Below are 12,099 nucleotides of genomic sequence, written 5' to 3'. Positions count from 1 at the left end.
TCTAGGCAAAACTTTTCACATCTGACTGGTTTAGATTGAATATATACTTTTTTGTTGTTTTTCAGTGGCATGTAATTAGCATAAATAACAGTGTCCAAACAAGCTTATACCTCCATTACACAGACCATAAAGACAGAAAATCTAAATAACTAATATGCAACTAACAATGGGTGATGATGGCACTGACTGTAGTTACACCATTTGTAATCATGTACCACTTTGCAATGAATAGTAGGAGTTGTTTCTAATCAAACATTTTCTTCACTTGTGTATTCCAGCCCAAAGGCACTTCTTTAATATAATGTCATTTACAGTGCAGTGAGAAACCTGAAACATAGCATCACTGTCATTGCAGGAGCTGAAATGCACTAAGAGCTTTCTCCTCAGGGGAACAGGAGAGTGCCACACTCTACAGACAGACTGACTTGTTTTTCAGTCCTCAGGAGCTCAACTACCCCTTTTTGTTTCCAGTCTCTCTTTAAAATACACCTTACAAAACACACTGTGAAATGCACCAGCAAGGCCATTTCTACCAGAACAGGATGTCTGTATCTGAATCGTAAATCAGAAACACAGTCTGGGGGCCTTGCAACCTTTACCTCAGTCACTATTTTCCTCCCTTGGTTTCAGAAAGAGAGAAATCTCTAATAATAGCCTTATAAACAACTTGGGCTTTAAATATGTCAGGGAACTAGTCTGGCATAACACTGAGCAGAAATTAGCTTTTTCAACAGTGTGGTGCTGGCTTCATTTTAGGATTAGATTAGTAGGACTGTTTTTTATTACTGCACACTTAAATCTCCCTGTTCTTTTTGTCATATCATGATTTGAGCTACTCTATTTAAAAGAACAGTTTACTTTAACCACTGAACACAATAATTCATGTTCATCGAATCAGTGTTCTCTCCACTACCTTCGTCTTGATATTTAACAAAAAAACTGTAGAGAGGAAAGGAACTGCAGATGTCTGACATACTGGACTCAGGGCTGCTGAATCTGAGAAGAAGGACATGGTTCACAGAATCACAGAATCACAGAATCACAGAATCACAGAATCACAGAGTCACAGAATGTTTGGGATTGGAAGGGACCTCGAAAGATCATCTAGTCCAATCCCCCTGCTGGAGCAGGAACACCCAGATGAGGTTACACAGGAATGTGTCCAGGCAGGATCTGAATGTCTCCAAAGTAGGACACTACACAACCCCCCTGGGCAGCCTGTTCCAGCGTTCTCTTACCCTTACTGAGAAGAAGTTTCTTCCCAAATTTAAGTGGAAGCTCTTGTGTTCCAGCTTGATCCCATTACCCCTTGTCCTATCATTGGTTGTCACCAAGAAGAGCCTGCCTCCATCCTCGTGACACTCACCCTTTATGTATTTATAAACATTAATAAGGTCACGCCTCAGTCTCCTCCAAGCTAAAGACACCCAGCTCCCTCAGCTTTTCCTCATAAGGGAGATGCTCCACTCCCTTGATCATCTTTGTTGCCCTACGCTGGACTCTCTCCAGCAGTTCCCTGTCCTTCTTGAACTGAGGGGCCCAGAACTGGACACAATATTCCAGGTGTGGTCTCACCAGGGCAGAGCAGAGGGGAAGGAGAAACTCTCTCGACCTACTAACCACTCCCCTTCTAATAAACCCCCGGATGCCATTGGCCTTCCTGGCCACAAGGGCACATTGCTGGCTCATGGTCATCCCGCTGTCCACCAGGAATCCGAGGTCCCTTTCACAGAAATTAAGTGTCCAAAGCGAGCCCAAAAGAACCTGTTGGCGAATTTGCAGGAGAATTCACCTGATGCAGCCAAATCATGGGGTTTCTTCTTGGTTAGCGCTGGATTAAAACTCCCATGTTAAAATATTGTCTCTTCTCCTTAAAGAAAAGTCATCTTTGAATAACTAAAGTCTGCAAGATAAGTGCAGTAGCTGTGCTCTGAAACAACATCCTGACATCCCAGTTAGACCCTCCAGCTCTCTAACAACACAGAACTCAAAGGACTCCTTGCTGGCAAAAGCATCACATACTGTTAACATCAGCCACGGCTTTGCAGTCAACAATTGTAACAACTTGATATCCCCTGTGTATGTGGCATGGAAGAGGAGCCGAATCCCATACTTCGCTTTGCGGGACCTTCATATCTCCCACTCACAGTTAGGTGACTGCTGCACAGGTTTCAACTCAACTTGCTGTTTCCTCTCTGTCACCATCAGGTTTATCGGGGAAACACACCTATTTCTTCTAAAGGATAAATACGAAACTCAGCTTTATCTGAGGAAGCTATTAAAAGATGATGACTTCTGAGTGAGAGTAAACCAGCCAGTTTTGAGAGTCCTGCAAATATAAATCACATGCTTGAACTGCACCCTCCCTTCTTGTGTTCGTGGTGCCTGACTGCATGTTACGGGTCCTGACAGAAGCACTTCCCAAGGGAAACAAAGACTTCGCAAACTAAATTTTCCCTTGGATCACTCGTAAATATTTAAATCTTGCCTGAAGAGTGATTTTCAGAGAAAAAATAATTTGTTCAGATTACTACTTTCCTCTCAGTGCAAACTTCAAATCACAAAAATCAGTGGTGTATGTGTGATATACACCCACTCTCTGTTAACTGAGACAAATTTCTTTTAATACAAATTAATTTTCCCTCATGTTGACACATGGTGAATGATGTCAGTAGGCTACATTCTACCCTCAGAAATGTACATGCAATGACTACAGAAATCACAGACAAGCATGTTAGAACATAATTTGACTTACAGATCAGAACCTTTGACTACTCTAAGATTTTCTGAACTGGGGCAGCTGGAAGGAGAATGTTGGTTTTAGTTTATCAGAATAATGGATGAAGGACAATGACTTTGCAGGTAGTGAAATAACACAAAAACATCAGATGTTCAAGAATGGCATGTTTATGGAGAGGAGTGGGAGCATATACAAACTTGTACTTGATTATACCTAGGAAAACAAAAGTGGAAATGTTGACAAAGGATTCCCTAGTGAAACAGGCTCCTGTATAAACATTTTGGAAGGAAATAAATTTAGCTAATGCAAAAAAAGTTCTGTAGATCTAAGTTCTTAATCTCCATGAAGTCCAGGAGAATGAGGGCAAACTGCTGCCCTTCTGCTCTTTGAGGCAGTCCTGATTAAAAAAGTAGCAAAATCCTCAGTCCAAAGGAGTACTAATTAGGTGCGGGGGAAAGAAAAAAAAAAAAAAAAAAAAAAAGAAAGTATTTTGGAACTTCACTTTCCAAGCAGGCTGACAGCACTCCAGCACCCTTTAAAAAACTGACTTGCAAGCAGGTATTGAATTTCCAAATGCCCCTAGAACAGATGGGTGCCAAACTTCTGTTGACTGGTGCGGGTAACTTTGACAAAGCCTGCTGAGCCACGTGTGCTTGCAAAGCCAGTTCAACGTGCTCTCAGCTCCACAAGGCACACAGCAACAGCCAGGAGCATCTGATCACTCACTGTGCATGGGAAAGGGCCCTCCTGTGTTGCTCCCAGAACCATCCAAACATGAGCACCTTGATGTACCTTGGAGGAGCCTCAGAAGCTGCATTTATCTGGAAAAACATGGGCATCCCTGGCTTTGTGGCTATCTGTCCCTCCCTGCTAATGAGGTACACGGTCCAAATATTTTGGGAGCCTCAGCTGAAGCAAAAAGGCCTACCAATTCTTTTCTAAGTTTGCTGTTCCAGCTCTCTGCCATAATGATTATTATCATTTGGCTGTACTGCAGTACTGTCCATGGATACTGTCCAGCTGTTCTAGAAATTGTACTACCATACAAAGAAATCATTTCCATCTCTCCACATACATTTATCCAAGGCCTGATTTAAGTCATAAGGCACTAGATAGCAGATGGATGTAACAAGGAGATGGGAGGAGCAGAAAGCCCTGATAAGCCAACACATATGAGCACAATAAGCAGTGGTTATCCCACACCATCTATTTGCTTAGCCCTTGTCATGTGTTTTATAGTGGTCATGATGGAAAGGAGTTTTAAGGATGGACATGCCAGAGGGTAACATGGAGTGGGGTGGTCTCTGTAGGGAGTTTGCTCCATACACAAAGGACCTGCAGGAAGGTGCAGAGTGGTCCCTGCTGATGGTTGTGCTAGTGCCCTGCTCCCTCATTGTCTAGTGTGAGTGGCAGTCAAATGTATTTTTAATTTTTTTTTGAGCAATTAGAGAACTTTAGATGAAAATGTTTTTATCGAAGAGTCATTTTCTTTGATTATTTTTTTACACTCTGCAGGAAACTTCTAGGTAAATAAACGCACACACACACAAATGTGCACACATGCATTCCTCCCAAACAACAGACAACATCATACGCACAACCAGAACACAGGAGCCTCAGTGAAGTGCACGCAGGCTTGTTCCCTTGAAAACACATAGTCAATCAGGCATGGCTACAGGGGTCTCCAAAAGGTCAGTTTATCTTCAAGCATGTTGCACCTTTAACCAAACAACTAACCCTTTCAAGATTCTCCAGCCTTACTAGAAACTTGCCCTTGGTGTCTCACAGCACAAGGCATACTCATTTCCCTTCTGGTGGAAGACGATCGAGGTTTTAAGTGCTTGCTTATGGGTTGTGCAAAAAAAAAAAAAAAAAAAAAAAAAAGCGCCTGAGGTCTAACGATTTAACATTAAGCGGTAGTTTCAAGATGAATGCTGGAAACTGAAGAAATCCCTCTTAGGTATTTATGTGGTTTAAAGACTAAGTGAACTGCATATTTCCGTTTAGTAAATCTGTGGTCAACTTGATCACTTTAATATGGCAGCTGAGGTGGCAGGAGAAGGAAGTGAAGAGATTTATTGAAAAACCATCAACTTAAATATGTATCAGACCACAGAAAGTTTCTTAAGTCCCCGAAGGCCACTTTTGCTTTTTTTTCCTGGCCACATAGGTTTTTTTGGTTTTGTTTTTTTTTGTAACATGTCTAGCTTAAATAGCAAATAATGAGTGATAATAACAACCAGCTGGTTTCCATAGAATAGAAAGTGACTGACAGAGCAGCTGCCATTCTGCTTTCTCTCACTTCCCTTGTCAGAGCTTCAAAGTGTCTGTTTAATGTGGTATATTAGCAGCACTATTATGCCTATAAATATTAAACCCTAAATCTTCATGAGGAGCCCTGCTGAGCAGCAATTTGATTTCTGGGGATGCGATTTTCCAATGAAGCTCCCATCAGAGCTACAGAGAGTATTTCCTTGTCAGAACTGAACAAGATGACATGTGGGGCATGTTCTACTGCTTCTGGTAAGTTCTTCGCAAAGCCTTAGCTGGTCACAGCTGGGGTTATCAGTGTTTTCAGTCCTCTCTGCACAGCGTCCCTTCGTGAGACATTGCCAGAAATCTCAGTGTACATCAAAAACTGGTCCAGGGTTTGCAAGAAAGTCTTCTGGAAGGTGGAAAAAACAGAAATGGTCCATAAGGTTTTTACTGGCATTGCATTTGGGGATTGCTTTTTCCAATAAAATGCCATTGACTTCTTGGATGTGCAGGATTTGGGCATGTAATTTCCACTGGCTTTCCTGTAAATTACACACTGAAAACCTGTGCATTGCTGAAAATATAAGGGTTCCTGATAATTTTGTTACAGGCCTGTTCCTGCACAGCTGACATTAACGAGAGCTTTACCACCAGCTGAGGTCAGGTTTTAGAGTAGCGGTTTTAATTTCCAAGGCAGCAAACTGAAGTGATTTTGCCCATACTTTATTCTGAAAAGTGTTGGGGTTTTGGTTGTTGTTTCTTTTGTTGCTGTTTTCCCCAGAGTTTTCTGACTCCTCCAAGAAAATCAGCATTACACTTGAGATCACTGCAGCCCTTCAAGATGCTGGATTCTCTGGAAGGAAAGAAACCCTGGAGAAAAGTCACAGAAGACCTGGGTAATCCCTGAAGCTGTCCATGCTGATGCCAGGATTAGGTGTGCAAGGTAAGCAGAAACAGAGTATTCAAAAATTCCTTGTGGAAGCTCAAGGAGCAGAAAGGTGGCTTCCTTTCTGAATTCACTCTGTAAATTTAACTTACAGGAGGGAATGAAGACCAGAAAGGGCTGCAGCATGGAGGATTTGGATCTCCCCCAAGACTCCCACTAAGAGGAGAGACAAGAGCCTTCCTTACTTAACAATAATAACTTACTTATACTTACCTCCCCAGAGTGTTGTGAGGCTTAATTAGTTAATGTTTGCAAAGTGCTTTGCAGATGTGGAGAGCAATATATGTACTAAGTATTATTAACTGGCATAAGAATTCCACGTGAGAAGTCCCTACAGTCTATTAGAACTAAATTATTCAGTGAGTTCCCTAAAATTGTGGGGCAACGTACAGAGAGGTCTCTCTCAGAAACACTATAAGTCCACTTTCACAGCTTCCCTGTGCTTCATACCCCAAGGCCATGGATCAAAAATTGTCTCTGATCTCCTGGCACTACATCCCAAGACAAGCCAGGAGGAGAAGGTCTTATGAGAGCCCAGCTGGACCAAAGGGACCTGAACAGAGGGTTGTCTGCTCTCCACCAAGCTAAGGACAGGTTTTCGGTTTGTGACAAGGTTACAGTTTGAATTGTACCCTGATACCTTTCCTGAGATGCTTCTCCTGAGTGGGATACTTGGGAGATCTGCTTCTAAGCCAGCCCAGAGTTTGCTATCCCATGTCTGCTGGACAACTGCAGATGCCAAAATGGAGCAATAAATGGTTGCGTGACTTACAGAATGATTGCTATGTTTTTATACTAAATACGTAAGCTGAATACTATGCACACGATTGACAAGTTGGAAATCTTCAGCCGACAAAACCAAATAAAACAACAAAAATGTCTGAGACACAGTTCTTCAGACACTATGGAAACTAAAAGTCATATGATGTATTGCTGTTTAATGTTCCATTTAATGTCCAGCACAATGGGAATTGCTTGTATGATTCTTGATTACAAATGTATGATCTCTTATTCTTTTTATTCCTGCATTTTCCTGTTTTTATTTCTTTTACCTGCATACTAGTTTTCCAGATTAATTATCCAGTTGGCTATGTACAATTTTATCTCACATCCATACACTAGAAGATTTTCTGGCATCTGAAAAGTGCAGTGATATAAAAATAGGGCATTCAAATAGCTGAGATTACTTTTCCTATACTGGACTCATCATGAACGAGGTGCGTGTAGCTCAATACTTGTGTCCCAGTGCAGCTCACTCCTGAGGTTATAGTCAGATGTACCCGAAGTTTCCTGGTTCCTGCTTGTGCTGCAGAAACTCTGGCTCCCCCAAGTGGACTTAGTACTCTCTCCTCCCTCTGCCCCCTCGGTGGCTGTGGACAGTCATTTTTTTCCCACTCATCATGACTGTCCACTTGAGGCTACACCCAGGAGAGAGGTATCTCTCCAGTCCCTGGCGAAGAGGACATGCTAGCAAATGGAGTAAGCGTCTTTTGTTATGCCTCAACCAAGGGAGTAATAGATATACACACACCAGCAGCCTTTATCCTGTTTCTCTGTAGCCGTGGAAAAGACCAGCACATAGCCAACCTGCTGTGGCAAGTCCCCCAGCACTGCAGGTAGATAAGCGTGTGTGAGATATCTCAGCCTAACATTGCACTATTGGTGAAACACAGTAGCAAGTATTGAGCACCTAACTCTACTGAGTGCCCACGAACTATACATAAAATAAAGGCGAGACTTTGGAGGCCTTCCCAAAACTATGTTTACTAATTCCCTGTTTCAGATATCATGTACGTAGAGGATATACAGTGGTTTTATACCGTACTTCTGGGGACTACATATTAAACATCTGCTTGGATTGTTTGAATAATTGACTAACGATTGAAGAAACTATGCAATAACCATATACTGGAATCAAATTTTGAAGGAATTTTAGCCATAAGTATATTGCAAGGTAGATGTGTGATGGGTCAAGTTTTATTTGCCATAGTTGACCAAAAAAGTGAGCTACAGGTTCCAACAGCACAATGTTTTTTTCCTGCCGACAAAGACTATGAGGGGGATGTTTTGTCCTTCGCACAGAGCTTGCACCAGCAGTGCAGCCAGGGCTGCTTAATACAGATACAGAAAACAGTATGTGTGAGTAGTCTTACTAGGTGGACTTTCTTCTTCAAATAACTGTACACATTTCCTTTAGAAACCTATTTGTTTTAATAGGTCACCATAAGCTAAACAGCTGCCACATCTCCTGTCAAACACAAAGATGGTTCTTTGTGGTTTTCTCCACTCCATCTCACTATAGATCAAATGATGAAGGCTCATCTTGTAACCAAAATAAATGCAATCAACATGTACACATTTTCTATGATACTCTAACATCATCTGATATTAACAAGCCTTGTGGTAACAAACCCTTTTATGATGCATTTATTCAAGGTTCATCCTTCTCAAAGAGTGGGGAATACTTAATTTGTTTTCTGTGCTGTACTTTGTGTGGCTAAATAATTAATCACATTGATATTCTATCAATACATCTCTTTAATGGTTAAACATGTGTTAATAATTCAAATATCTATGGGTGACCTCTTTGCACTCCTGTGATTTTCAAAAACCCCAATGCTCTTTGAAGGCACTCTATCATGATCATGTATGGCGCAAGTTAAAAGCCTTTTGTTCTTTCTTTTCTTTTTTTCTCCCCTCTTCCATTGCTATGTGCCTTTTCATGAGGGGTCCTGCGAGCCAGCAGCAAACAGGGGTTAGTTCTAAGTGGAACAGCAAAGTTCAAGGGTTTTGAAATGTTGATGTAGTTGCAATACTTAAACACAGAGCAACCATACTGAGTGGGCAGATGAGTGCTACGCTGCATCATACTCATCTGGCAAAGCTTTTCAATTGTGATTAAATTCATCAGCTGAGTCTGAAAACCTCAAAACTAGATGTATGCCCAATTCATGGGTTATGCAATTATGAATTATTAGAGTCCAGCAGTCTAATGATGCTTCCAAGCCCCAAAAGAAGCTGACTGCTCTATAACACTATAGGCTAAAAATGTGATTACACAGCTTCTTCCATACTTCTGCACACACTGCCTGCAATGACAGCAGTGACATTTCTGGGCAAACTGATGACCCTTGTAATAGAGCTCAGAAACTGCAAATATGGAAGTCTTCTCTTACATTCTGCAAGGAATTAATGAGTAAATCTTTCCCTAGTTTCACTGGAGTGTTTTACACTCAGGTTTTGCACATTTTACAAGTGAAGAATAGGGTTAACTTCCCAAAACTTACAGTAGAAGCTTATAGCAGAGACCATAAACTGCAATGGATAGTCTTGTATTCATGAAAACACACTTCCTTGTTAAAGCTAAGATGACATGAGAATTGTTTATCACCTGGTGAATCCTCACATGTATTGTTGCAGTGGTTTCTCCCAGAGGGTATGTCACAAACCTTGTTTACTTAATGCTGTTGATTCACACATTTTGGAAAGAGAAGCAGGTTTCTTAAGGAAAGTAAGTTTGAGGACTAATTCTGGGAATTCTGGGAGTGTATTCTTGACCAGCAAAGCTCATGCACAGCATTCCCATCTTTTTCTCCCTTTTCAAATCCCATGTTGACAGTGGCTGGCTTAACTTGGACACAGACTGAGGAGTGGCAGCTGGAAATCAGTTCTGCTATGTGTATTGTATATTTACCTCTCTCTGGAGAAAGAATAATATGACTGTTTGTACAGAGCTTATACCAACTTATACCATCTATTATGGTACTACTTAGCATCTGTATGATGGTATACACCACCATACCTCCTATTCCTGGAAAACACCAAGAAACTTAGGTAGTTATTCTGAGTCCAGTTCAGGAAAACTATAAAGCCAGCATTTTACCGTGTGCTTCAATGACCTTGTGTTACAACCAAGTGCTTTCTTCCAGAACGAGTGTGCCTTAAGCCATGCTTGAACCGCAAGGGCCCTGTTGCTGGGTTAGCCCACAGAGGAAAAGGATTCCACAGTTGAGGTCCCTCTGATGGGCCTCTGGTAACTACCAGAATGTTTTACTTGTCATAACTTACTCTGTGCAACTGAGAAAAGCCTTTGAAATAGCAAGCTAGTGTCAGGCCGAGAATATTAGCTTAACAGAGAGAGCCAGACTCACCACAACAGAAATTCAGGATGAGCAAATGCAAACACACAAACCCCATGTGCTTTCCTCCCCTCTTCTCGAAGGGGGACACACCTTCTAGCTCAAGACAATGAACATGCACTCGGCTGTTGGTCAGCTCATCACTTTTCAGCAGAAATTATCCCAGGAATTTCAGGTCTTTGTTTTTCTAAAACAACCGCAGCCTGTGTCAGCGAGACAGAGAGACCTTCTTCCAACAACATATTGTGACCAAGGGTTTGTATAACATACACTATGCCGTGTGGTCAGATGACTTGCGGAAACCCTCCTGGTTGTCAGCACCCAGGGAAAATCATATATCTCTGAATCTGCACATACTGAAGGAATCCATTCCAAAACAAAACATAATTCAAAGTTCATGGTTTTGAATACTTGTTTTTTTATCTGTGCCTGCTTTTAGTATTTGTATCTATCTCCATGAGGAGAAAAACAAAACAAAACAAACACATTGCCTTTTTTTTAAGTTAAGTTCTAACACTGTGGGAAATACTAATACAAGCAAACAAAGCCACATGCAACAGCATTAGAGGTCAAAGTGAAAACAAAACCATGCCACTTCCATGCAAAACTCTGGCCCAACAGCACAAGCCCTCCCAAATAGTAGTTTACATTAAATATTCATGTCTGGAAGGAGAGAAGGGGCCTTTCTGTAAGGGTGAGGGAGAATGTTCACAAACCTTTATTTAACTTCTCATAGGACTAATCAAGAATGACATCTCTTTAAGAGGGTTTTTAATTTCTTTTTGGCTTTGTAGCACCCCTCAGAAGAGTTGGCCATAGATTTGGAGTTATACCTCCATGGACAGAACAAAGTCTATCCGTTTGTGTTTCACGTTACAATCCACTCAGTCCTTAACTAGCCTCCAAACACAGGCATCAAAACCAAGTAATTCACCATAATTTTAAGATATACAAATACATCCCCATCTAGCCATCCCTGACAGCTGTCAGCTTGTGACTAACCCAAAACCTGACCTTGCAAAGTCACTAGGAGCTGTATTCCTCAGCTAGTAGAGATCCCAGCCCTATACAGAGCCACTACATCATAAAAACAAGCATGTTTTTCTCCTTTGTACTGATTCTTTTTATTTGTGGTGGCCTCCCACCTCAGCTCAACACAAGACTTTTTGGGTCCTAACACTGTCCCTTTTCCTTCTCTCGTACCTGCAGTGACAGAGTGTGGCAGGTGTGCCTTCCACAGTCCCGCTCAAAAGCACCAGAAACTTCTAGACTGATGGAACACTATGGTCATGTACACGCCCCGGTCAATAAACAGAGTCCTTTGCCAATGAAATGCCCCAGCTGAGAGAAGTTTCTAGACCACTGACTATATATGACCAAAGCTCAGACTCAACTAGGGTATAAATGCAGGTCACTGGAGACCGCATTTGGAGTTGGTCCTTCTTGGAGCAGCAGCAGTTCTACAGTTGGAAAGTCTCCCCTTAGGCTGGGATGCAACCTAAGGAATGTCCTCAAGGTTGAGAGCCTCATCTTATATAGGTGACTGACTGCATGTTTTGAATCATTTTTCCAGAGTTTGGGGATCCTCTGAGCCGGCTGGGCAGTAATTCAATTCCCCTTGGTATCTCTAACCTGATGTTTACTGGATATTTGTCAGAGCATAAAATAATTTTGATCAAGAGCACGTTTTATTCTTGACTCATCACCAGTTAAACACTTTTGGTTGGAAGAGGAGAAATAAATTCCTCCTTTTGAGTTTGCCACCTGCCTGGGTTGACTTTTTGTGTGCCTCTGGAACACAGAGACTAGACAACGCATTTCTGGTGCTTGTTCCTAGACCGGACTGTGCTTGCACTCTCTGGTCAGTGATGGTGGCTCGCCTGCACAATGTACCTCTTTCTACAATCTGTAGGATGCATGGTAAATAGCTTCTAACAGCTTGGCAGCTTTGTGTAGATGAATAGGGCTTTTGACAAAGAAGAAGACACCAAGCGGAGAAACTCTGTTCCTTGAAGTGC

The 12,099-nt window shown here is 41.8% G+C and overlaps 1 long non-coding RNA gene across 1 annotated transcript; it reads left to right on the top strand.

The window, feature by feature from the left end:
* The first annotated feature begins 4,603 nt into the window (after window positions 1-4,603).
* LOC110363012 (uncharacterized) lies at window positions 4,604-10,814 on the top strand. Its single transcript, XR_002420817.2, has 3 exons — window positions 4,604-5,263; window positions 5,778-5,939; window positions 6,037-10,814. It is a non-coding gene; the product is annotated as an uncharacterized LOC110363012 (long non-coding RNA).
* Window positions 10,815-12,099: the final 1,285 nt, after the last annotated feature.

Source organism: Columba livia, chromosome Z (assembly GCF_036013475.1).
Source record: "Columba livia isolate bColLiv1 breed racing homer chromosome Z, bColLiv1.pat.W.v2, whole genome shotgun sequence".
NCBI classification, from domain to species: Eukaryota; Metazoa; Chordata; class Aves; order Columbiformes; family Columbidae; genus Columba; species Columba livia.
This window is presented reverse-complemented; position numbering and strand designations above follow the sequence as displayed.